We start from the raw sequence: 25,343 nt of genomic DNA, 5'->3' as shown, positions 1-25,343 counted from the left end.
TAATTTGTATAAATTGAATCGTTATGCTTTATCAATTTGTTGATTTCAGTCCCTAAGTCTACACCATTAAATTTAACCGTTAAGTATGGTGATGTGGCATTTTGATCAAATTGATGTGGCATTGATAAAGATGATGTGGCATAATGTTGACATGGCAAAACATTTAAGTGGTAAAAAAATGCTAACTAGTTTAACAAAGAAATACAAAAAAACCACCTTAACCTTAAGTCAAAAATTAAATGAGATTAGCAAAAATATGATTAAGATCTTTTAAAAAAATTTGAGAGAGAAAAAAAATCTACTGCGGAAGAGGAAGAATCAAGAGAGGGAGATTTCTCTAGTTTTGAATCTAAAACTGAAGGTAGGGAAAATAATGAATTTTCTTTTTTAAGATTCAATCGATTTTGAATCATTAATTTTTCATTGAAAATTCAACTAGTTAATATAAAGACTTTGTTACAATCTCATTTATATTTGTTTCTTTTGGCAAAATATTGCATTTTAAAGGTTAATGGACTCTCTTTTAGCAGGCAAAGATTAAATATTTATCAAAGGAAAGAATCAAGAGAGGGAAAGATTGAATTTTTGACAAGTTAGCCTAAGAAACATGGTGCGATTTGACTTATTTGGTATAAAAATTGGTGTTCGTAGCCCTTTAGGGTTTGTTTTGTCTACCACTATTTTTTTTATTTAGGGTTTATGTCTTTGTCTGTTGTTTTCTAGTTAAAACCATAATTGTCTAGTATTTGATAATGTTATTAGGCCGGCATATAAGTTGCTTAAAGAGAAAATTAATGTTAGCTCAAAAAAGTAATATCCTTCCACATTGCCACTCAACAAATACAGCATAAAGATCCAAAAATTGTCTTTGGCTATAGCATAAGCTATAAATGAATCACATTGTAAGATTCACCATGAAACCCTAACTTTTGTTTCTAACAAAAACACATGTCGGTGGTTGCTAGATGGTCTTAGTATATATTGATGAAAATGGGCTATAGTTTAGAACTTTTCTGATTCAGTTTTATCCTTTGTTGGCTTTGTTGCTGTTGTCCTTTGATCCAAGTATTCTTTTTCAATTATTTCCTTGAGGATGAACAACCTTTGTCTAACAATAGGTTGAGTCATCTTTTTAGCATATTTGACGTCAGTCTCCTCATTGTTGAGAAAGTATGCATCTAGGAAGATCTTAATCCACTTGTCTAGTTCTTTTGGAGTACTGTTCAAGTAGGAAATGGCAAACAAATAGAACATGTCATGCTGTAATAATAAAAGATGCTAAAATAATTTGAAGATGAAAGAAATTTTCTTACGTGTATAAAGCTTTAGGATCCCTGGCTTCATGTTCATCATTGGGAGAAAAAGCTGTTGCTACTGCAGAAAATTGCTCTTCAAAGTCTATGATGTTTAGCAGATGCTTGAGCAACTTTATCTCTTTTGGTGCAATAATTCTCTTAAGACTACTCTTTGTGGCTTTGCATAAGTGATACATGATGTCTTTAACCTATACTTAAATGTGGAAGAAGAGATGTAAGAAAATAGAAAATACTAGGCATATGGTGTTCCAACTTTCTTTTTTGCCTTAGATGATTGAGATTTGGTGTTCATAACACTAATAAGGGATAACTAGACTTAAAAATCTAGCCATGTTTTTTAATGCCTTCATATGCCTACTAAGAGGTAAATTATTCATGGTAGACATATGTTTGATTCGAAAAATCCTTGAAATTAGATGTAATTGATAGTGTATGGTAAATTACACATTTTAATTCCCCTAACATTCCAATTTTTTGGCAAGGCCATACGAAATTGTTGTAGTATATGTTAAATTACATTTTTCTTATACAAAAGAAATTATTAGTGGATATAATTTAGTGTTTTTATATGAATCTATTTTATGCTAACAAATGAACTTTTTGGTTTTTAATGATACTCTTAAGAAAAAAAATAGTTAATGATACAAATTACATTTATGTAGCAAGTATTTGAATTGGTTTTAAATCTTTTATATTGCTTTGTTTGCCTTCAACTTTTTTCAATTATTTTTTTGAGTTAGCCTAATCATTGCACATGATTGATTTCTATACTTTATTTTATATAGGATGACTTGGGAAACATGCAAATTAAGGTACCATCAAAGGGGAAAATTTGTAAGAAAACCAAGAGTTACATATGTTAATGGATCATTAGCAGAGTATGATGAAGATCTTGATCAAATTTGTAAAATCCGACCCTATAAATACATGTCATGACATACATGCACTGAGTAGCATGTTATTATGCTAGGAAAGCACCTAAGAAAAGACGAAACCCGATATCGTACCTAACGATACACTTGAGTTGATTTAACCTCGAACTAGTTCAAATAGGAATTGTAGGATGAAATTTAATATTTTATAGTCCAAGAATGACTAAAAATTATTGTTCGGAGTTCGAGGGTTCATTTTGGGTAAAATTGGAAATTTTGATATTCAAGGGCAAAATTGTCATTTTGCCACCTAAGATAATAATTTGATCATGGAGTGAAAATTTTTACCAAGATTAACTATTTGGAGTATAATTTCATGATAGGAAGTGAAAAAGTTTAATTTTGGTGATTTCTGGAGTGTAGGGGTAAAATCGTAATTTTACCACCCACGGACAAAATTTGAGATTTTGAGAGAATTTAGATCAAATTTGACAAATTGGAGAATGATATGAGTATAAGGGATGAAAAATATGTCTATGGGCAATTTTTCAGTTTTTTTAGGCAAAAATGTAATTTTTCACTTTTACGGGGGCAAAAGTGTAAATTTAAAAAATTACTCCACCGAGACTTTGGATAAGTCTGAGAATTTTATCTAAGCTATGGATATGTGGGACAAGTGTATGGTGAAAATTTGGAAACAAATGGATGAAATTTTAAAAATGGGCCAATGGGAAAGTGACACGTGGCATTTTTTTAATGAAATAATATTATTTTAATGAAAAAGTCAGCCCATTTAAACCCAAATTTTGAGTGCTGGCCAGCCATAAGGAAGAACAAGAGAGGAAATAGAGAGGAAAGGAAGAAAAAAAGAAAAACCAAAGAGAAACAAGAAAATTCAAAGGGAAATTCGCGGTTTTCGACCGTTTACGCGTTTAACGATAAGATTTTTCGATTTTAGCTTGATTTTTACCTTTCCTATACCTTTATTTCCATTTAGCATGCTTGAGGAGAGAGATCAAAAAGTGATATCAAGGGCTGGATGAAATTCTAGGGGAGAGAAATTGAAATTTTTAGGTTTTGATTTTTAGTTAAATTGATAGTTTTAGTTAGTTAAATGTGTTTAGAAATTAAATTGGGCAAGAAATCATTAAATTTTCACAATACCCACTCTTGGCTGGATGATCAATGCTGTACAATGATGATGAATTGATTTTATTCTAAAGAAAATGAAGAGAAAATGATGAAAAATGATTAAACGTGATAAAAAAACAAAGTAGAAATTTAACCGACTTAATGTCCCATTTTTGGCCGAATTTTCCAAGGAAGGGAGTGAGCTGATTTTGTTGTTTTTAGAAGGTTATTGGCTGATATTTAATGGTTAGAAATGTTGGAGAGAGAATGGGATGATTTAGAGCTAAAATGGAGCGCGTTAGCAATTTATCGAGCAAAGTGCCAAAAATAGGTTAATACCGCGTTTAAGCCGTTTTAGGCTATTGCATTTCATACCATGCATTAGTATAGGATTTAAGTTAATTATATAGTGATTTAGCATCAATGTGATGAATTGTGTAAATTTTTGTAATGTGTCTAGGAGGAGAGCCTTCCGGACAAGGCAAAGAAGTCGTACCCCAACGAGTAGTGATCGGGGCGCTTAAAAAGCTTTTAGTTTGTACAAACGGTGAGTAAACTTATTATTATTGTAAATTATCTATAGTTTATTTTAAATGCCCTTTATGTATTTTATGAAATGAGAACGAGATTAAAACGGGATTTTTGATGTTTTAGGAATAAATGTGACAAATAAAAATATATTGTATTGATTATGAAATTGAGTAATTGGATGCTGCAAATTGACTTGAAAAATATATATTTTCCTAGGAATGGCTTATGAGAAATGAGTATATGTGGCTATATTTTGTGAATGCATTGGAAAATTTATGTAAGTTGTTTTTACTATGCAGGCTGGATAAATAAATAAAAGCAACGTTATACTGTCGAAATTTTATTAAAATTGATGGGTTAGTCACTGCAGTGACGGGTTTCCGTGGACTGCCTATTAGAGGGGCACGGTAAACCCAGTTATATAGTTACTCCGGTTGTAGAGGCGAGGAGGGTAACTCCCGGGGTAGTATTAGAGCTCACTTCACGTCGAACCCCCACGTGAATGTGTAACTCGGCCAACGCCAAGGAACGGCTGATTTTAAAAATAAAAATGTATTTCACGTGTGAATATATTTTAACACCCTTGGCAGACTCGGTTAGATGCCTCGGCCAAGGTATCTCCGAGGATTAGTTTTGTCTTGAGCCTTGTTTTAATAAAAGACATAAGCCTTAACAACTCTTTTGGTAAATTACAAATATTTTATGGTTTAAGAAATAAATTGGAAACATTATGAAATGGGTTGAAATTTGTTGTTTAAACTTGCCTCTATTTTACTCGCCTTTAGATATTTATGATAATGTCTGTTTACTCATTAGGATTGCAAAATCTCACCCAACTCCTTTCCACCCATTTCAGGTTTAGTATAGACTGTAGATAGCTGATCTCATCGAGGACTACCATTGGATCTGCATTTTCCAAACCGTAGGTTCACAGTCCTCTTTACTTTTGTTTATTCGGGGGCCCTCTTGTTATTGTAAATTAAATTAAATATTTTGGCTTACTGTATTTCAGTATGTATAAATTTATTTAGCTTTTACGCTATAAAAATTATTCACGTATAACTCTATAAATATTGTTTTATAAGAAAATAGAATATTTTCCTTAATATTTCTTTTATTTTCTTATTATATTCAAATAATCGTAATTTCGTTTTAAATGAACATTTTAGACTTTTAAACTCATTTTGAATATGAATTATGTGTTTTGTACTTGTATATTATGTTTTAGCTAGTTTCAAAATTTTTGAGAAAAAAATGACCAAAATACCCCTGTGTGGCGAAAATTTTATTTTGATTGTTTTTGATCTAAAATAGTATATATTCTCTAAAAACTCGATATTTAACAATGATTGCTCACAGGAAAGGAAAGAAACTGATATGTAAGCCTTGCGGGGTTCCGGTTGGCATTCTGGATAATGAGTGTCAATCGAGACGTCGCGGCGATTGTCATGGGCCTGAGGGAGGTTCCGGGTCGTGACAAAATTGCTATTAGACCATTCTATCTACTATATTGAGAATGGGAAGTCACTAGACATAGGCTTGAAGTTGTTAACTGATTATAGTAACGATACAGAATTGATTGATCAATTAAGGAAGAAAAGAACTTTAGATATTTATGCAGAACAATTGGATTGTGTTAATGACATGCACTTACCTACTGCCCTTCTTGAACCAATTGAAGTTAATGAAGGTATAAACGAGCTTGATGAAGATATTGTTGTGACTGGTACTAAAAGTAATGATGATAATGTACCTCCTACATTAGAGGATTTTGGTATTGATTTGCAAGGAGTTAATGTGAATGCTATTGAACATGACAATAATAGGAATAAAGGAGTTTATGAAGTGAATGCAACTGATGGCTATAGTAGTGATGTTGGCAGTGATTCAAGTGTGGATTATGAAGATAGGTTGGTGGATGTAAATTGGGTTACTGATGAAGATACAAATGCAAATGACGAACTGGAAGTTGCTAGGGAAACTTTGAGAGAGTATGTTAAGAGGAAAAAACAGTTATGTATTAATAAAGGTCATGATGGTTTAGATGATGATGATTATGATGATGATAGACTTATTGTGCCTATTAAGGATGTACAAAATAAAGGTCAAACTTCTAGGCCTAACTTTGATACCAACAAGGTGGATGGGTACATAAGTGAGTATTTTGATTCATCAGACCTTGGGAGTTTTATAGAAACTAGTGATAACTCTGATGAAGATGATGCACAAAGAGTGAAGTCTAGTGATAAATATTACAACTCTGATGAAGATGATGCACAAAGAGTGAAGTCTAGTGATAAATATTACAACCCAATGGTCCCTTTTAATGATTTTGTGGTTGGCCTTAGGTTTGAAAACCTTAAAGTTTTTAAAAATGTTCTTTTTGAGTTATCAATAAGAAAAAGATTTGAATTTAAGTTCTTAAAGAATGATAAACAAAGGGTAAGAGCTACATGCGCTGCAAAGAACTACAAGTGGACTATTCTTTGCTCATGGTGTGCTACGAACAAGATATACATGGTGAAAACATATGAATTTGAGCACTCATACTTGCTTATAACAAAGAATAAAAGGGGGACAACTTTAGTGATTGCAAGAAAGTATGGTGAAGAGATTACTGCTATGCCTTTCATTAAGCCTAAGCATCTGAGGGCACTAGTGAGGAAGGATTTAAGAGTTAGGGTGTCGTTTAATGTGTGTAGAGCACCCAAGCTTGAGGTGATTAAAAAAATTGAAGAGACGTACAAGGAGGAATATCTTGTTTTGAATGACTATGTTGAGGAGTTGAAATTGACAAATCCTAGAAGTACTATTTTTGTCACATCCCACAAGCCTACACTTGATTCGATGCCTGTTTTTGAGAAAATTTATATATGTTTTGGAGCTCTAAAACAAGGTTTTTTGGGGGGATGCAGACACATTATTGGACTTGATGGATGTTTTTTGAAAAGGTTAATTCAAGGTCAATTACTTGTGGCTGTAGAAAGGGATGGGAACAATCAAATGTTCCCACTTGCTTGGGTAATGGTGCAAAATGAGAATACTAACAATTAGACTTGGTTTATAAACCAAATGTATTGATTTGGATATTAGAGATGGGCTTGAGTGGTCAATCATTACTAATATGCAAAAGGTACATTATTTACATTTATTTTTATTTCAATTGTGATGTAATTTGTCTTTATGAATTTATAAATATTATTTTTTTTATTGTTGTAGGGTCTTGTAAGGTCGCTTAGGCACTTGTTGCCTTTAGTTGAGCACAAGATGTGTGCTAGTGTCGTGACTCGGAACTCCCTATCGGGCTCGTGACAACCTCCGCGACGTCCCGATAGGCACTCATTACCCCGAATGTCGATCGAAACCTCGCAAGGCTTAGCATCAGCTTCCGCATCTCCCCGGTGAGCTACAGTTATTAAATCTCGCATTTCAAGAAATCATAAGTCTTTTCCAAATCAAAACAATAAAATATTATTTTATGGCTCACAAGGGCATTTTCGTTATTTTTCTTCAAAAACACCAAAACCTGCCAAAAACATGATGTAAAAGCTAAATATGTTCATACATACTTTAAATCAGATAACTGAAGTATAAAATTACTTTTACAGTGACATGTGGGCCCCCAACTAACCAATAAGGTGCGAGTCTATGAACCTACAATTTTGTCAATGCAACTCCGAGATTAATTATCGACTTAATCAACTATCAACAAATTGTCATGAGTCTGAAAAATGAATAGGAAGAGGGGGTGAGATTATGATTACATAATCTCAGTGAGTAAACAATTACCATCAAAAGCATCTAAAGCTGAGTAGATGGAGACAATATAAAAACGTTATATCTCAATAATGTTCATAACACAAAATTCGTTTCAATCTATACCAAACAATTTCTTTTCATCAAAATTTCCTGGCTTATGAATTTCTTAAACTTGGCCCCTGCCAAAATCATTCTCGCAGGTACCTTCGTCAAGGTATCCCACTGAGACCGTCAAGGCTGTTCAATGACCCATACCCATAAACATGTTTTCACATCTGACACACAGCCGTTCCTTGGCGTTGGTTGAGTCTCACTCTCACGTGGTGGCCCGAACGTGAGGTGCACTCAAATCATACCTCAGGAGATACTTCACCCAACATCTCCCCTTAGAGGTAAGTATATAATTGAGTTACCGTGCCCCTCTCATAGGCAGTCCACGGAAACCCCCACCACTGCAGTGACCGTTTAATATACCACCAGACCCATAAAAATTCCAGTAGTATAATATGGCGAATAAAATGTAATCCAGTCTACCGAGACCAATCCAAAACTATTCATATATTTCATGCCAACCCCAAAAATTTAGCCATCATGCTACCATAGTGTCATAAACCATAATTTCAATAACATATAAAATCATAAATTTCAACACAGTCTCCATATACTCAATTTTTTCAAAACAATATTTGATTTCAAAATCAATATAAATCTCATTTTTATTAAAAGAACATTTTAATTAGAAAACATAATATTTTATAATTTAAGCTCACCATTTAATAAAAGTATCAAATAAGTATAATAACTCTAGATATTTAAGACGATAAGTTATCCACTCACAGTATTAGGAGTAGAAATACTCCCATTTTCAGTCCGTGTGTACAGTCCTTTACCCGTATCCAATGGCTCACCACTTAGCCATAATCCATGACACATATTCCAATTAAATTGTGTCTAACAGTCATAAGCTATTTCAAGCTCTATGTATATGCATGATATGATATGCAACTTATCCGACTACCGCTTAAATGTGGTGCTGACCTAATTCGGCCTATTACTCGATTAAATCGATATATGCATCGGTTTAAACTCCAAATTAATTTTTTTCAGTTCCTATACCTCAATTGCACCCAAATTGACTTAATGTCCCTTAGTGTGGTGCAATTTATCAGTCTCGATAGCAAATTACGAAAATACCCCTAGTGGGTAAAAATTCATATTTTCGCTTCAAAAATTCCTATTATTTTTCTAGGCTCATAATTCATCATTATTCATCATAATTCCTCAAATAAACATCAAGATCAGCAGCCAATATTCCCCTAGAAAATTCGGCATAATGGGTTTCAATGGGAGAAAATTATTTCTCTAGCTTATTTTTGCTATATTTCAATATAACCTAACTAAAATCACTTAATTCAATTAAAATCAACCAAAACTCAAGCTCAAAACTCATCCATGGAGGTTTGGCCAGCATGGGTGTCCATACCCACTTTCTAATTTTGCATGGAAATGAGAAAAAAATGCATGGGTAGTGAAAATCACAAGGAAAATCAATGAAATTTACCTTTTTAATGCTTGATTTCTTGATTTCTCTTGATTTTCCCCAAAATTTTCAACTAGGGTTCTTATTTCTTTTCCCCCTTTTCTCTCCTGGTTTGGACAGCTTGAAGAAGAAGAGAATTCTGGAAATTTTGGCCTTTTTAAAGGCTAAATAATATAAAATTATTTTATTCATTTTTTTGTTTTATTAATTTCTTAAATTCTAGCCATCCATTTGTTTCCAAATTTTCACCATACACTTGTCCCACAGATCCACAGATCAGATAAAATTCTCAGACTTATCCAAAGTCTTGGTGGAGTAATTTTTGAAATTTACACTTTTGCCCCTGTAAAAGTCAAAATTATAATTTTGCCCCAAAAACTGAAAAATTGCTCATAGACATATTTTTCATCCCTTATACTCATACCATTCTCCAATTTGTCAAATGTGATCTAAATTCTCTCAAAATCTCAAATTTTGTCAGCGGGTGAAAAAATTACGATTTTGCCCTTACACTCTAGAAATCACCGAAATTAAACTTTTTCACTATCAAACCCTCAAATTATACTCCAATACTCAAATCATACTCCAATAAGTTAAATGGGGTCAAAAAAATCTTTTTTAAAAATTCCCATTTTATCCCTAGGTGGCGAATGACCATTTTGCCCCTAGATAGTGAAAATTTCAATTTGACTCCAAATTGATCCTCGAACTCCGAATTACCATTTTGAGTTATCCCTGAACTGTGAAACTCTTAATTTCACCTTAAAATTCCTATTTGAATTAGTTCGAGGCTGAATCGACTTAATGGTACCATTAGAGGCAATATCGTCTTTTAACAATTCCTTGAACTTCCTAAATATGCAAACATTCTATTAAGCATTAAAATGACGTCGTAATTATTTTATAGAACAGGGTTTGACAACTAGACATATTTATGCTAAATGGGGAAAGAAACATAAGGGAAAAGATTTGCAATTACAGTTTTAGATTTGTGGTAGGTCTCCAAACCAACTTGAGTTGAAGAAGCAATTAGAATACATGGCAAACCTACCTAACGGAGAAGAAGCAAAACTGATCTTTTGGAAAAATGGCCATCTTAAGATTGGTGCCAAGCCTTTTTCTCTGAAATTATCAAGTGTGATGTAATTGACAATAACATGTGTGAAACATTTAATAGGGTGATATTGAAAGCTAGGTGCAAGTCTATCATTAGTATGCTAGAGGATATTAGAATGCATGTGATGAAGAGATTGGTGCAAAAAAAAGAGTATGTAAGTAAGTGAAAAACTGATTATGGACTTAGGATTATTGAAAAATTAGAAAAGTCAAGGAACTTTAGTACTAAGTGGGAGGTTGAATGGAATAGGGGGGGCAAGCATGAAGTTTACTGGGATAATTTAGTAACACAAGTGAGGGAGAGTTACATTGTAATGTTGCAACAACATACATGTACATGCAAGAGGTGGGACATAAGTGGAGCACCTTGTCAACATGCTATGAGTGCAATTTTGTATGATGGTTGAGATCTTCTTGATTATATATCTTCATGGTACAAAAAGGAAACTTATTTTTGTGTATACAAAAACATGTTAAACCTAGTAAAAGGAATGATGTTTTGGCCCAAAAGCATAGATGGTCCTATCTTACCTCCTTTGGTGAAAAGGATGCCTAGTAGGCCTGCCACGAAAAGAAAGAGGGAAGCATTTGAAGGAAAAAGTAGAACCAAAATTTCAAAGATAGGGAGGAAAATGACATGTGCTTATTGTCTTCAAGAAGGCCACAACAAGCTGGCATGTCCAAGGAGAACAAAATTTGTAAGACTATTATTTCATTATATTTGTGTAGGCCTTTCTTTGTAATTATATAGTACATATACTAATTTGTTAACTTTCTTTTCTGCAGACCACTTCTAATAACTTAATGCCTCAGAATAAGAGAACAAAAGGCAAAAATACACAAAAAGAAGAACTTGTTGTCAATAGTAATATTGATGCTACAAGTAAAAATTATAGTAAGGTAAACAAATGTCAAATTTTTAGTTCTATATGTTGTTATATTTGTACGGTTATTAAGAAAGATATATGATATATGAGTTTTAGAATATCATATGTTTGCCTTGGTTTTTTTAGCATTTGGTGTTTTTTTTTCTTTGCTTTTTTGATGTGAAGTTCATCCGTTATGTTTTAATTTTGTGGAAAAATGGTGACTTCTCAAGAAAAGACAAAAATAAAAGGAAAGCATGGCCACATCAAGAAGGGATTGGTTTATACCAAGACCCTGAGATTGGAATATCTATACTTAATGTAAGTAAATGATTACTTTATTTATTTTATTTTTTCAATATTATAGATTGACTAAAAAACTATTTTTTTAATTGAAAAAGCCTAAAAGACTTGGTGAAATGATTATTGGAGAAAAGTCATAAGGTTTAATTCATGCATTACTACAAATCAATTGATGATAACAATTAGGATTATTTTTGCTTATTTCTATAATATTGTAATTACTATTTTGAATCTCACATATCATGACCATTTTTCTTTTCAGGCACAAAGAAAGAAAAAGATTGATAAAAAACATGAGGAAGTAAATGTGGCATCCACACCAATCTCAACACAACAAGGTGTTACGACTAGAACCAAGAAAGGGAAAAAAAAAGCTTGACCATGAGAATGTTATCATTAAAGGCATTGATATTGTTATGTTTTTAATTTTCAGCATTTTCAAATTTGAAAATTATAGATTTTTTTTTTTTTGGTATCACATATATGTAGCTAATAGTCATTTCTTGGATTTTTGTTTTAATGTTTTTAGAGAAAAACTTGTTATTTGTGTTTTTTCAAAATTAAATGATGGTTTGGATTTCTATGGAAAAAAAGAGGTAAGAAATAAAAAAATAGTCTAGGTTGTCGGAATCAATGAAAAAAGAAAAATGATTGTTTCTATGTAATCCTTAATATTGCTATTTAGACTCTGCCTCTATTGTACCTGAGTAGCATGGTTCTTTTTTTATATGGATGATAAAATAAACCTTCAATTATCCAAAGAAAAAAGAAATAGTGATTTTCATTTGTGAAATGGCAATACTTAGAAAAGTTGAAAAAGATCATTGAATTTTTTTTTTTTTTTTGAAAATCATAAGAACTTTCATTGATAAGTGGGAATGAAAATTTCCCTTTGGAACATGAACAAGCCAAGGTGCAGTTGAAACAGAATCCTACAAACCTTTTCCTTAAAACCCTATACAGACCTAAACAAAAACAAGGTGCCATGATCCTTTATTTGAACCCAAAAACATAAAAACTCATATCCACAACCTAGCTCAAAAACATACATACAAGGAGCATGGATCTCCTACCTAGAACAAGGTCCTTAAAGAGGTGATTATATTGAAGTCTAAGAAAATGTAAGAATTTTTTAGATAAAAGGAGAGACTTCTAGAACATTGACCAGAGACAACAATTGGCAGATCATAATGATACAATATCTATGTAGGAAAAAATAAACACAAAATAATGTAGCAATTTAGTCCACTTCACCCAAATGAACAAAATTGTTTTTGACTTGCAATTGAGAATATAAGAATACTTGTAGAAAATCTGAACAAGGAAATTTCTTAAGCATTGTTAATGAGAAGTCTCAATAAAACTAAAATTTTGAAGAGTTTAATCTTTACTAATGTTCTACACACTCGAGTGATGCTCCAGAAGATCACCAAAAATCAACATTCAAAATTGAACTAAATAGGTCCTATAGGAGTAGGCATACAAAATAAAGGTACAAAACAACTAAAAGCGATTCATGTAAAAAACTAGAGACAGAAATAAGTTAAACTGAAGAAAAGCTTTCCTCCCAACATTCACATCCAAACATACCTCACTTATGACCTCATCAACCAATTCTTTTCCATTTTGAATCTATTCACTTGTCCCATCTATGTGAAATGACCTTTCTATTGATGGATCACTTGGGGGCAAGTGCAATGGTATCACCTGCACCAGATTAAAAATGATAATGTTGTCAAAAACTGTAATTGTAGATACAACTACTGCAAGATTTAAAAGACCATATTGAAGGAACTAATTAAAAAAATGAATTTGGTCCTAAAGTAGCTAATTTAAAATTCAAACAAATACATTACTTGTCAGAGAATATGAAGTTAAAGCAACGATAGAGAACTTCCAAATAAGAATGACACTTACGATTCAAACCTGAATACGAGCTCCAATTCTAGCTTTCATATTTTTAATTGTTTCACCACCTTTACCAATTACCAAACCAACCTAAGATCACGCTCACATTACATGTTATCTTGAACCAAATTAAATGAACAAAGTTGAGTAATGCTTTTACACTAGTATACCTTATTATTCAGAATCTTCATTTCAAAATGTTCACTTGCAACTTGTCTCGTCAATCTTTGAGAAACTATGCCAGAACCCCCCGTTTCAGCTTGGCCAAAGCATTAAAAGGGTATAATCATATTTCATACTTATTATAACTAATATTGCAAGAATCCAAAATTGCAAAATTAGATTAATATTTTGCATAAAGGTAATGCATCAATTCACATAAATAGAAAGGCAGGATGAATTACCTCAACAAGAACATCGTTTATCAACTGCTCTGTTTTAGCAATTTGTTTCGTAGTACCCATGAGCTCTACAGGCCTAGCCATAAAATTTGGGTCTGCATCCATATCTCCCTGAACCTGAATCTTTGCCCTAGATTATAGTTGAAGATATTTGATGGTTTTTTTCGGTTTTCCCAATTATAACACCAAGCCTAATTTATGGAATGTTAATCTTTTTGCTAGTACCATGGTAGCTATCATAAGAAACTGGTATAGATCAAAGAGCAGAGGTCGACATAGGCTTCATATCTGTATTCATTATGGTTTGCATCAACTTTCAAAAATCAGATCCACAATTTAGCATTTTGCAAATGTAAGAAAATCTATGCAAAAAGTTACCTAAGTTTGAAGAGGTGATTCTTGGCCTCTTTTTTTTGGTGCTCAAAACAGTTTAAACGAAGTTGCAAATCTAGCAAGGAAAAAAGTGCTAAAGTCTCAGGATTTGAAGTTCTTTGTTGGTTATGCAGGCAGGTGGATCAGTGAGAGAAAAAATTGAATTAGATTATCGGTATGTGGCTTCCCAAATCTGATTTTTGGATATTCATCGGACTCTTTGTCGAAAGGTTTGTGGAAGGAGATTTTGTAGGAAATGGGTGGTCATTACTCAAAATTGAACCGGAAGCCTAAGCAAGACACGTAGTCAATGCCATGTCATTTTTATCATGCCACATCAATTTGATTAAAATGCCATCTCATCATACTTAATGGTTAAATTTAATGGTGTTAAACTTAAGGACTGAAATCAACAAATTGATAACGCATAAGGATTCAATTTATACAAATTATTGTACATGGACTAAATATTTTTTTATCATAGTATAAGGACTAATTGAATAATTTAACCTTTCATTTTAATGTTGAAAAAATTATTTCATCAAAATGACAATCAGCAAACCTTGCAATAAATAAATCTCCTATCGATGATTCTAAATACTTAATTATATATGGAGATTCATATCCAACGTATATTTATGCATTGTGGTGGAGCGATTGAAACATGTACCTCACATCTAAAAATTCTTAGATGGGAAATATTTGGTTTTTGACAATAAACTAATTTTATAAAGAGGAATTTATAATAAATTATTGGCCTGAGGATAATTATATTTTATAAAATTATTTTAGTCTAATTTTTTTATTAAATATTTGCTAAGTCTTTAATTTTTAATTATAATTTAGTTATTTTAATAATTAGTTTATTTTTATTAAGTTATTTTAATTTTATGTTTATTTACTTTAATTTGGCTATTATTTAGTACTTTTTAAGTTTTTGAAAGATTAAGAAAATTGAGTTTAATTTTGAAAAGTAAGTGTTTGAAAAATCTAAAATTTTGCTTGCATATGCTTTAGTATTTTACTCATTACTCTTGCTACAAAACTCCAAATGATGCCTACATCATTGGAAAGTTAAGAGACAGCACTACAAGTTTTATGAAAGTCACTTTGCCCAGTTCTATGTCGAGGATAAAGAAAATCGCATCAGAAGATGACAAGATGTAATACTGCGAGAATGGCAAATTTGAAAGATGATATTTGATGTTTGGGCCTTATTACACTTTTGAGCTCAAAAGTTAAAGTTAGTAGATTAACTTAGGGAATTGTAGGTTAAGATGGCTAGTATAAATAGGATATTTTTAAGCTTGGTGCTAATTGATTAAGAATCCTTTGTTTCGCTTTAACGCAGTGCTTAGTTATGCCTTAACTGGTTAAGGCTTCTCGTTAATCAATTACTAAAGTTTTGTCTTCACTAACCCTTTTCTTCTTTCTCACTTTAACTGATTAACTTTTCTTTAGACTAAGCAAGCATCTTGCCTTGCCTTGAATTACCAATTTTGTTAAGGAAATTAAACTCTATTTTGCACACTCAAATAATAACGTTAGACATTAATGACTAAGGAATGTTTTGTTATCATAAAAAACATATGGAGTTAACATTTTCTCCTCTTTTTTATGATGTAAAAACACTTCTAGATTAAGAGTGCAATGTTTATATAAAAAAATAGCTTTATGTGTAGATTTGGGAATTTTCCCCCTTAGATATGTGCTCCCTTTAAATATGTGCACTAAGAAAAATAAAAATATTCAATATAAAAGCATGAAAAATAAATGCATTCAATCATGAAAAGATATATATATATATATATATATATATATATATATATATATATATACATATATATAAAAGCATTGTTCAACCATTCAACACAAGTTCAGCCCAAAAACATTAAACTCAACATAGCATGAAGCACATAAACATTATTCAACATAAAACACAACCATAGTTCACCCTAGTCTATCCTTTTATTTTTTCCCCTTTTTTCTCATCATGCAAAAGAAGGATCCTTCAAATTAGAATCGGAGGAAGACTCATTTAGCGAGGATTCATCAGTTCCTAAGTGAACATTAAGAGGTTCAACATGGAAGGAATGAAGGGATTCAAGTTTAGAAAGGAGGAGGATCCATAAGAGATAACTTGAGGTGATGTAAGTTTGAGAGTTGGCTTGGCAATGTACTTGGTAATGCTAGTAGATTTTCTTCTTCTGAAGACCTTGGTTTTTATGGCCATTATTTTTTTTGCCTTTCTAGCTGTTTGAGATTTTGCACACGTGTTTATTTTCTATCTATTGTCTTTGATTTAATGTTGTCTTGCTGTGGTAGTTGTTGATTTGGAGTTGTTGACGGATGAATTACTTCAACATCAACATGTCCAAGAAATTCAACTTCTGCAACAGGTTGCTCAAATTCTATGGTTGTTATTGATTTGTTTATGTTAAGTTAATAACTAGTATGACATGTCGCTATCAATACAAGCAATGTTGCCTTTGTCTAAAATATAATCATGATTTGGCAGTCATTTTTAATCAAGGGGAGAGAATCCAAACAAAGAAATAAAAATCGAATCCAACAGAGATATACAAATCATAAGAATTGAAAAAAAAAATGACACATTTTGGGTCATTCATTATTAAACTAATTTACTATATTCATATCAACATCTAAGAAGGACAATGTCTTCCTATGATAAGATTTCTTCAAGATTTGTTTCATCTGCTACAGTCTTAGCATATAACTTATTGTTTTGTCTTTTAAATGCATCTTTTTATACTTTAATATTCGTGTCTGTAGTATTGGCGATGAAGTCTGGCATAGCAGGATGGCAAAAACACAAATTCATACGACACTCACACTTGATTGGATTGGCACAATCCTTTACTGTATTATACGGAGTATTTATATTCCTTACCTCCACTCCAACTTGTAAACCAGCAAAATTTTTGACACCAACCACAAGTTAAACTTCACTTTAACGTAGTATAATGTTAATGAAGAAATCATTTATATTACGATAAATAAACTAAAGAAAGATACCAAGTGCAAACACGAAGAGTGCTGCCAAGAAAATTAGCTTGAATGAGAACTTCTCCATATCTTTTTGAACAATGCTGTTTTCAAAAACCTATCAAATAGTAAATGCTAAACTACTTTTCTACCATACACGACTGCTTGAAATGCTTTGAAAATATAAGTGAAGCCTCCCACCTAAATAGGTAATTAATCTTCTTAAAAAGGATAAATATATTCCCGTGAAGATTACATTCTATTTAGAGATTTTTTTTCCATAAAGAAAATATATTTACTTATTATTGGAACATTTTATCCAAATATTCCCAACACTTTGGTTGCACTTAAGAACATTTTCCTCACCTCAAGAGTATTCAAGAAAACATGCTTATTTTCTTGAAAAGGCTCCGTTGTGGGAATTTTTGAATATACTCTTAAAAATCACATTTTTATTTTTAAATTTTAATTTAATTTCCCTTTTTTCACACCTTTATTCTTCGTAAAGTAAATATTGATTTTATTATGTTATCAAACTATTATATTGGAAAGTCTTCTAAATTCTAGCAACACTTCGGTGAAAATAGAAATATTCCTCACTTAGAGAATTTCTCGAGAAGTTCGTCTCTAGAAATTTCTCAAAAATTCTCATCATAGAAGATTTCATATGTTTTTCTAATCACAAATTTAAATATGGGTAAAGCACTGTAAAACACAATGATCATGCATATTTTTTATTTATATTTTCCTTTCATTGTTCTTGTTTTTGTCCTTTTATTTTATTTTAATTACAAAAAATTTTGAAATTTTATCTTTATTATTCGTTATTGATAATATTGTGAATTAATTTGGATGGTTGAATAAATTTTTACATGCTCTCCCAACACTTTGGTGGAGTCTCAAATTATATGTCATCCTAAGCAAATCAATTTGAAAAATTTCACTACATAATTCAAATAAAATTCCATCTCAGGGAATTAATTGAAATAAAAGGAAAGTAAGTGCACGACTGAACTTGGCTCAAATCCTCTATTCATTGATTTAAAAAATGGCATGACGATGAGTTGCCAAATATGTGTTCAAACCTATTTTAATTAATATTGTAAAATTTTATTTATGATCGTCTAAAAGATAACTTGAGTGTATTTTTTTCTCTTTATAACAAATTGATTGACACATTCTTGAATGAATGCAAGTATGCAACAATTCTATACCAGTTAATATGATAGACTTGATAGATACAAGAATGACATAGCGTAGTAGGATTTGAGAGTAAAAGTGTAAAACCATTAAAAATCTCTAGCAATTGAAAAAGCCTTGAAAGGTCTGAAGAACAATCCAATATCAACACATTAAGTATATTAGATCATTCATATTCACTATTTTATTTGTTAGTGAAACCTTTGAACAGGTTACAAAAATAAATTACTAGAATCATCACATGAGGCTATCAACTAAAGTGCACCATCAATAATTTCTTGGATGAAAATCCTCGGATATATGGTTGGAATAGGTCTAATGCATTTTCCAACATGTCTAAGAAGTTTAGCTTCTATGAGAAGTTACTCAATTTCTACAGTTATTAATGATTTGTTTATTTTAAGTTAATAACCAGTATGACATGTTGCTATCAATACAAGCAGTGTTGCCTTAGTCTGAAATATAATCATGATTTGGTAGTCATTTTCAAGCTAGGGAAGAGAATCCAAACAAAGAAATAAAAATTGAATGCAACATAGATATACAAATCATAAGAATGGAAAAAAAAGAAGACAGATTTTGGGTCATTCGTTATGAAACTAATTTATTATATTCATATCAACATCTGAGAAAGACAATGTCTTCTTATGATACGATTTATTCAAGATTTGTTTCATCTGCTACATTCTTAGCATATAAGTTATTGTTTTGTTTTTTGGTTGCATCTCTTTATACTTGAATATTCTTGTTTGCAGTATTGGTGATGAAGTCTGGCATAGCAGGATGGCAAAAACACAAATTTATACGACACTCGCACTTGATTGGATCGGCACAATCCTTTACTGTATTGCACGGAGTATTTATATTCCTTGCCTCCACTCCAACTTGTAAACCTGCAAAATTTTTGACACCAACCAAAAGTTAAACTTCACTTTAACTTTGTAGAATGTTAACGAAGAAAACATTTATAATTGCTACAAATCAACTCAAGACAAATACCAAGTGCAAAAACTAAGAGTGCTGCCAAGAAAATTAGCTTGAATGAGAACTTCTCCATATCCTTTTCGATAGTATTGCTTTGAAAAACCTATCAAATAGTATATGCTAGAAGAATGTATACGAGTGCTTGAAATGCTTTGAAAATATGTTTATATAGGTGAAGCCACCCATCTAAATAGGCAAGTAATCTTCTTAAAAAGGATAAATATATTATTATAAAGATTACATTCCATTTAGAGACTTCTTTCCATAATGAAAATATGTTTACTTTTATTGGAACATTTCTCCTAATATTCCCTACACTCTGGTCAGACTTAAGAACATTTTCCTCATTTCAAGAGTATTCAACAAAACACACTTATTTTCTTGAAGAGGCTCCGTAGAGGGAATTTTTAAATATACCCTAAAAAAATCACAGTTCTATCTTTAAATTTTAATTTAACTTTTTTTTTGCATCTTTATTCTTCCTAAAATAATTATTGATTTTATTAGGTTATGAAACCATTATATTGGAAAATCTTCTAAATTCTCCTACCATTTCGGTGAAATTTAGAAATATTTCTCACTTAAAGAATTTCTCGAGTGTAAATACCTGTTCTTGTCCAAGTTTCTTTTATTTTTATTCTTGTGTATTATATAACATATATTACTTATTAGCTTCTTTATTGTTTATTGGATTTTGGAGGCCTACAGACAAAATGGACATTTTATAGGCCTTTAAAGCCAATGGTTACGTAAAAAAAATAAATAAAAAATAAAAAAGTAAAGAAAATAAAAAAAAAGAAAGAAGGAAAGGTCAGTTGTCATGGTAGTCAACCTTTATTTCTTTTGCCAAAACTCTAAAACATAACCCCACAATCCATGAAATCAATCCCTAAGAAAATAAAATTGACTCAAATAAATTTAACTTGAAAGGATTTGCAATTAAATGGAAGATTATAAGAAAATTCCTATAAAAGCCCTAAAAAATGCAATAATAAAGGGGGAAGTGTTTTCTAGTTGCAGAGAAAAAAAAAAAAAGAAAAAAACCCTAAGAGCATTTTTAGAGAAAACCAAGAGAGCCACAATAGCAAAAACCTTAGGAAAAAAAAAGTAAAACAAACTCTAGATCTACCAACCAACCCCATAAAAAACTACAACACTACAAATAGAAGATTAAACGCTTTTTGGAAGTTTTTAGGAATGGTTTTTGGAGTCTAGGTTAGACCTAAGTTCTGGGTGGTTTTTAGATGATACAGGGAAGTTGAAGGTTGGGCTATTGGTAGCAATAGTCTGGTGGCCTTACGGTGTTTCAGTTAGGGTTTTGCATTGAGAGGGAAAAATTTGAAAGAAAGGAGTGATGGGTGAAAGAGAGGAAGAATGAGAGAAAAAAAGGCTTAAATACTTAAGGATCCAAGCCTTGTGGGAGTAGGTAGTTGCGGCCCACATCTTAGTGAGTCCATTTTTGCATCCTAGCACATGTGGAAGAGAGAAAAGCCCGTTAAGCTTGTGCTTTTGGACCTTGGTGAGCCTAGGCGAGTATAATTTCATGGGCTTTCATTGTATTACTTGGTTGGGGATTTTTTTTTTTGAAATATGCATTAATTAAATGTCCTTTTATTGTGGTTTTTTTAATAATAAATGTAATGTATTTTACATATATGTGCATAACATATTATCCTGTTGTTGGTTTTATTGGTGTGCTAGAGGAGGGATGAATAGCATTAAAAATTTTAAGGTCAGCACCTTTTTGAATTGATGAGCAGCTACTCAATTAAAGGATGAAAGATTTAAAATTTGTAGTAGTTAAAAGATACCAAGCAAAGATAGGTAGAGAGAAATTAACAATGAACTAGGATTTATTGTCAAGCCCGACCTCATAAAATACTTGTCATGTCATTCATATGATTGACAATATGCTTGCATACTTGGAAAGCCCCGAAAGAAAAATCGTTAAAAGACGACAATGTACTAAATGGTATAATTAAGTTAATTTAAGCCTCAAACTAGATCAAATAGAGAATTTAAAATGAAATTAAGAATATTAAAGTCCCAGAATGGTTTAATATGATGATTTGGAGTTCGAAGATCAATTTGGAGTCAAATTGAAATTTTTACTGTCCAGGGACAAAATGGTCATTTGTCACCTAGGGATACAATGGAAATTTTTAGAAAAGAATTTTTTTGGCACCATTTGACTTATTGGGGTATGATTTGAGTATTGGAGTATAATTTGAGGGTTTGGCAGTGAAAAAGTTTAATTCGGTGATTTCTAGAGTGTAGGGGCAAAATCGTAATTTTATCACCTGTAGACAAAATTTGAGATTTTGAGAGAATTTAGATCAAATTTGACAAATTGGATAATGGTATGAGTATAAGGGATGAAAAACATGTCTATGGGCAATTTTTCAGTTTTTGGGGTAAAAATGTAATTTTTGACTTTTACGGGGGTAAAAGTGTAAATTTTAAAAATTACTCCACCAAGACTTTGGATAAGTCTGAGAATTTTATCTAAGCTATGGATATGTGGGACAAGTGTATGGTGAAAATTTGAAAACAAATGGATGGCTAGAATTTAAGGAATTAATAAAACATTAAAAAAATGAATAAAATAATATTATATTATTTTAGCCTTTAAAAAGGTAAAAATTCCAGAATTCTCATCTTCTTCAGCTGTCCAAACCAGGGGAGAAAAGGGGGAAAAAAATAAGAACCCTACCTGAAAATTTGGGGAAAATCAAGAGAAATCAAGAAATCAAGCATGAAAAAGGTAAATTTCATTAATTTTCCTTGTGATTTTCACTACCCATGTATTTTTTTCTCATTTCCATGCAAAATTAGAAAGTGGGTATGGACACCCATGCTGGCCAAACCTCCATGGATGAGTTTTGAGCTTGATTTTTGGTTGATTATAATTGAATTAAGTGATTTTAGTTAAGTTATATTGAAATATAGCAAAAATAAGCTAGAGATATAATTTTCTCCCATTGAAACCCATTATTCCGAATTTTCTAGGGGAATATTGGCTGCTGATCTTGATGTTTGTTTGAGGAATTATGATGAATAATGATGAATTAGGAGCCTAGAAAAATAATGGGAATTTTCGGAGTAAAAATATAAATTTTTACCCACTAGGGGTATTTTCGTAATTTGCTATCGGGAGTGATAATTTGCACCACACTGAGGGACATTAAGTCAATTTGGGTGCAATTGAGGTATAGAAAATGAAAAAATTAATTTGGAGTTTAAACGGACGCGTATATCGATTTATCGGGTAAAAGACCGAAATAAGCTAACACTACGTTTAGGCAAAAATTTAGACATTTTTGCATTCCATATCAAACATTAGTAGTCTAAATTAGTTTAATTTCAATTTAGTACCAATGTGGTGAATTTCTCGATTTTGTACTGTGTCAAGGTGGTGAGTCCTCCGATAAAGGCAAGAGAATTGCACCCGAGGACCAATAGTCTGAGTATTTCGAAAATCCCCACTCTAGACACGGTGAGTAACCTTACCATCATTTTAATTATCTAAAGTATGTTTTTATTCGATTTTGGTGAATTTTATGAAAATGAGTTTAAATGGTAAATTTTTTATAAATTGTCTTGAAATGAAATAATGATTTTGAAAATAGAGTAATTGGAGACCACTGATATGTTGTAAATTTAAAATTGAATTAATGGCTTATGCTATTGTATTGGCATGACTGGCTAGGCTGTGTTTTTATGAATTGTATGAATTGTTTTATTTTACCCTTGCAGGTTGGGTAGTAATATATTAGCCCTGTCATGCTGTCAAAATTTTATTGTATGGTGGGTTTGACCTGCTGCAGTGGACTGGGTTCTGTGGACTAGCCTATTAGAGGGGCACAGAATCCTGTTATATTTTTACCTTGGTTGGAGAGGTGAGTAGGGTAACTCCCGAGGTATAACTTTAAAGTTCACTTCACGCCAAACCACCACGTGAAGGGGAACTCGGCCAACGCCAAGGAATGACTATGTTTTCAAAATAAAAACATGACTTTCTAATAGCCTTGGCGGACTCAGTTGGGATAGCCCTCGGCCAAGGTATCCCAGATAACTGAGTATGATAATAATTTTTGGCATGAGCCAAGCTTTTTAAGAAATTCATAAGCCATACTGATTACTTGCTTTAAATAAATTGATTTCATTTGGTTGAAATAAGTTGAAAGATAATAAATTACAGTTTGATGAAATGTTTTAATAGTCTCCTTTTACTCGACTTTAGATATTTTGAGTGATGTTTGTTTACTCACTGGGATTTTATAATCTCACCACCCTTATTTCCACCCAGAATAGATTGTAGATAACTGATATCGGTGAGGATTATAGTTGAACTTGCCACTTCCAAAGACTGTAGGTTCATTTCTTTTAATACTTTTGGTCATTCGTGGGCCCACGTGTCACTGTAAATTAAATTCTATACTTTGGTTATCTGTATTACGGTATGTAAGAATTTATTTTGCTTTTACGCTATAAAAATTATTTATGCAGTGTTCTTAAAATATAGTTTTATGTGAAAATTGAATATTTTATTTAATATTTTTATTTTATTATAACAGTCATAATTCCATTTTAAACGAATGTTTTAGACATCCAAAATTATTTTTGATTATGAAATATGTGTTTTCCACTTACATACTATATATTTAGATGATTTTGAGATTTTTGGGATAAATGACCAAAATACCCCTGTGAGATGGAAATTATTATTTTATTTGTTTAAGTTAGAAACAGTTTAAAATCTTTTAGAATGTGGTATTTGGAAACAGTTACCCACAGGGGAAATGAGAAGCTGATATTAAAGTCTTGCGGGGTTTCGGTTGACATTCCGGGTAATGAATGTCGATCGAGACGTCGCAGTGGTTGTCACGGGCTCGATGGGAGTTCCGGGTCGTGACATTTATAGTGGTTTGGTTCCCTTGATCTCCCAATCAAGGATTTTAACCTAACTTCACTATACTAGTGGAATTAACAGCTTCCACCAAGCTTTTACAAGGTGAGCTTCTAACCCAAGCTGTAATCCCTTGCAATACCTTTTAAAATGCTTCCCACACTCCAAGTTCCCAAGAAAAGAAGAAAAAGATGTACAACTAAAAATCTTTACAAATCTGGAAAGATTACAAGCAAGCTCGAACACTTTTTCTGGGATAGGAGTGAAGAACAAGTGTTTTTGGTGAAGGTTCTTTGGCTTTTTACTCAAAATGGCTTTTTTGTGCTTCAATCTTCCTTCTTTGACTATTGGAGCTTCAATGTATACTTGGGGAGTTAGATTTTGCTACTTAGGATAGCTTCTAGCTTTTAAAACAACTCTGATGCCATTCTAGCCATTATTTTGACTTTAGTGTTTAAATTCAAATAGGCAGATAGAATTTGACTAACTAGTTATGGGCAAGCTCTAACCAATTATAGCTTTTCTGCCTTGCACTATCTTGTAGCTGTGTACACTGTGTTAATAGATTAAAGGAAACTCTAATTGATTACAAATTTTCTGTTTTCATTTTCATCCACACAGCAATTTTTCCTTAATTGTTAGCTTTTCCCTTAATTGGCTGAGGCTTCACTTCCTTCAACCTTAACCGATTAAAATCGGATTTAATCAATTAGAAAAACTTCAAATTTTGAACTTCTCCATTTTGACTCCTTTCAACGATCAACTTTCTTTCAAATTTGATTTTTGCGCTTGAAGGTACTAGGGCCTTATGCTCTAACCGATTAACCAAACTTCTTAACCGATTAACATGACTCTGTTTTCAGCCTCGAGCACTTCTTTAATCAATTAAGCTTGGTGCTAACTGATTAAGAATCCTTTGTTTGCTTTAACCCAATGCTCAGTTATGCCTTAACTAGTTAAGGCTTCCCATTAATCAGTTACTAAAGTTTTGTCTTCACTAACCATTTTCTTCTTTCTCACTTTAACTAATTAACTTTTCTTTAGACTAAGCAAGCATCTTGCCTTGCCTTTAATTATCAATTTTGTTAAGGAAATTAAACTATATTTTACGCACTGAAATAATAATATT

At 31.8% G+C, this 25,343-nt stretch overlaps 2 long non-coding RNA genes across 4 annotated transcripts; one reads left to right on the top strand and one right to left on the bottom strand.

The window, feature by feature from the left end:
* The first annotated feature begins 10,750 nt into the window (after positions 1 to 10,750).
* LOC148760799 (uncharacterized) lies at positions 10,751 to 12,141 on the top strand. 3 transcript variants are annotated; one of them, XR_016028483.1, is made up of 4 exons: positions 10,751 to 10,963; positions 11,052 to 11,165; positions 11,365 to 11,452; positions 11,697 to 12,141. It is a non-coding gene; the product is annotated as an uncharacterized LOC148760799 (long non-coding RNA). The 3 variants fall into 3 exon arrangements; XR_016028484.1 differs by lacking the exon at positions 11,365 to 11,452; XR_016028482.1 differs by having other exon boundaries at positions 11,052 to 11,452.
* A 643-nt stretch (positions 12,142 to 12,784) lies between these two features.
* LOC18589426 (uncharacterized) lies at positions 12,785 to 14,368 on the bottom strand. The gene is made up of 5 exons (XR_001929960.2): positions 14,122 to 14,368; positions 13,747 to 14,031; positions 13,513 to 13,601; positions 13,352 to 13,432; positions 12,785 to 13,141 (listed from the first exon to the last, which is right to left on the bottom strand). It is a non-coding gene; the product is annotated as an uncharacterized LOC18589426 (long non-coding RNA).
* Positions 14,369 to 25,343: the final 10,975 nt, after the last annotated feature.

Source organism: Theobroma cacao, chromosome 9, assembly GCF_053813885.1.
Source record: "Theobroma cacao isolate CCN51 chromosome 9, ASM5381388v1, whole genome shotgun sequence".
In the NCBI taxonomy this organism is placed as follows: Eukaryota; Viridiplantae; Streptophyta; class Magnoliopsida; order Malvales; family Malvaceae; genus Theobroma; species Theobroma cacao.
The sequence above is the reverse complement of the archived record's forward strand: the minus strand, read 5'-3'. Positions and strand labels throughout refer to the sequence as shown.